Here is a 2,331-nt window from a genome sequence, read left to right as displayed (position 1 = left end):
TCGGTCCACCAGTGCTGCGGGCTCGAGAGAAACCGCAAGCCGCGATCGAGTCGACACAACCGGTCTATCGAGAATGTTGCGTGCTTCTTGCCGCGTGGCGATACCCGGCCCTGCGGGGAGGGCGCCGTAGCGAGCTCGAACGCCGTCGTCTCGGACTGTGCAAAGTGCTACCCTTTGCGAGAACGAAGCGTGTTGGGGCGCCTGAAGGTGGCCTCGGCATCGCAAAAACGGCGTCCGGCCTGCTTGAAAGGCTGGACGCGCAGTTGAACGATTACCTGGTTGATCCTGCCAGTAATCATATGCTTGTCTCAAAGATTAAGCCATGCATGTCTAAGTACATGCCGAAATAAGGCGAAACCGCGAATGGCTCATTAAATCAGTTATGGTTCCTTAGATCGTTTCTTCCTACTTGGATAACTGTGGCAATTCTAGAGCTAATACATGCAGTGAGCCTGAAGCCCTTTGGGCGACGGGTGCTTTTATTAGACCAAGATCGATCGGGTTTCGGCCCGTATTGTGTGGTGACTCTGGATAACTTTGTGCTGATCGCATGGCCACGAGCCGGCGACGTTTCTTTCAAGTGTCTGCCTTATCAACTTTCGATGGTAGGTTACTTGCTTACCATGGTTGTTACGGGTAACGGAGAATCAGGGTTCGATTCCGGAGAGGGAGCCTGAGAAACGGCTACCACATCCAAGGAAGGCAGCAGGCGCGCAAATTACCCACTCCCGGCACGGGGAGGTAGTGACGAAAAATAACAATACGGGACTCTTTTGAGGCCCCGTAATTGAAATGAGTACACTCTAAATCCTTTAACGAGGATCAATTGGAGGGCAAGTCTGGTGCCAGCAGCCGCGGTAATTCCAGCTCCAATAGCGTATACTAAAGATCTGTCTCGCGTGTGTTCGTAGTTGGATCTCAGTTCCAGACGAGTAGTGCATCTACCCGATGCGACGGCTCGGACTGAACATCATGCCGGTCCTTTCTTGGTGCACTTCATTGTGTGCCTCGAGAAGGCCGGTGCTTTTACTTTGAAAAAATTAGAGTGCTCAACGCAGGCGAGTCGCCTGAATAAACTTGCATGGAATAATAGAACAAGACCTCGTTTCTGTTCTGTTGGTTTTTGGAATACGAGGTAATGATTAAGAGGGACAGACGGGGGCATTCGTATTGCGGCGCTAGAGGTGAAATTCTTGGACCGTCGCAAGACGAACTACTGCGAAAGCATTTGCCAAGAATGTTTTCTTTGATCAAGAACGAAAGTCAGAGGTTCGAAGGCGATCAGATACCGCCCTAGTTCTGACCATAAACGATGCCAACCAGCGATCCGCCTGAGTTACTCAAATGACTCGGCGGGCAGCTTCCGGGAAACCAAAGTGTTTGGGTTCCGGGGGAAGTATGGTTGCAAAGCTGAAACTTAAAGGAATTGACGGAAGGGCACCACCAGGAGTGGAGCCTGCGGCTTAATTTGACTCAACACGGGAAAACTTACCCGGCCCGGACACTGGGAGGATTGACAGATTGAGAGCTCTTTCTTGATTCGGTGGATGGTGGTGCATGGCCGTTCTTAGTTGGTGGAGCGATTTGTCTGGTTAATTCCGATAACGAACGAGACTCTAGCCTATTAAATAGGTGCGGGGTTCCCAGCACCTTACAACCTTCTTAGAGGGACAAGCGGCTCCTAGCCGCACGAAACAGAGCAATAACAGGTCTGTGATGCCCTTAGATGTCCGGGGCCGCACGCGCGCTACACTGAAGGAAGCAGCGTGTCTTTATCCCTGTCTGAAAAGACTGGGTAACCCGTGGAACTTCTTTCGTGATTGGGATAGGGGCTTGCAATTGTTCCCCTTGAACGAGGAATTCCCAGTAAGCGCGAGTCATAAGCTCGCGTTGATTACGTCCCTGCCCTTTGTACACACCGCCCGTCGCTACTACCGATTGAATGATTTAGTGAGGTCTTCGGACCGATGTCCGGCGCGGCCTTTCGGTTGCGCCGGTCTGTTGGAAAGATGACCAAACTTGATCATTTAGAGGAAGTAAAAGTCGTAACAAGGTTTCCGTAGGTGAACCTGCGGAAGGATCATTACCGGATTGTGAAGGGTGGCGAGCGCCATTGTTTCTACCCCGTGTGGGTGAAGCAGCTCGCTGCGCCCGACGCTTTCCGCCGCTGGCCCCGCTTGGACGCGGGGACGGCTATACCCGAACATGCCGGGGACTGCCTGAATTTTGAGGGGCGCCCCGTGCCAAATTTGTTGCGCCCAGTGGACGCCGGCTGCAACCTTGGACGGTTGGCTTGGCCGCGCCCGCGGGTAGAAACGGCGTAACGCACAC

At 53.0% G+C, this 2,331-nt stretch overlaps 1 non-coding gene across 1 annotated transcript; it reads left to right on the top strand.

Annotated features, from left to right (window-relative positions):
* The first annotated feature begins 272 nt into the window (after positions 1-272).
* LOC140214921 (small subunit ribosomal RNA) lies at positions 273-2,086 on the top strand. The gene has a single exon (XR_011891847.1). It is a non-coding gene; the product is annotated as a small subunit ribosomal RNA (ribosomal RNA).
* The last annotated feature ends 245 nt before the right edge of the window (positions 2,087-2,331 follow it).

The sequence above is a fragment of the Dermacentor andersoni genome, unplaced genomic scaffold (assembly GCF_023375885.2).
Source record: "Dermacentor andersoni unplaced genomic scaffold, qqDerAnde1_hic_scaffold ctg00000749.1, whole genome shotgun sequence".
Lineage (NCBI taxonomy): Eukaryota > Metazoa > Arthropoda > Arachnida > Ixodida > Ixodidae > Dermacentor > Dermacentor andersoni.
The sequence above is the reverse complement of the archived record's forward strand: the minus strand, read 5'-3'. Positions and strand labels throughout refer to the sequence as shown.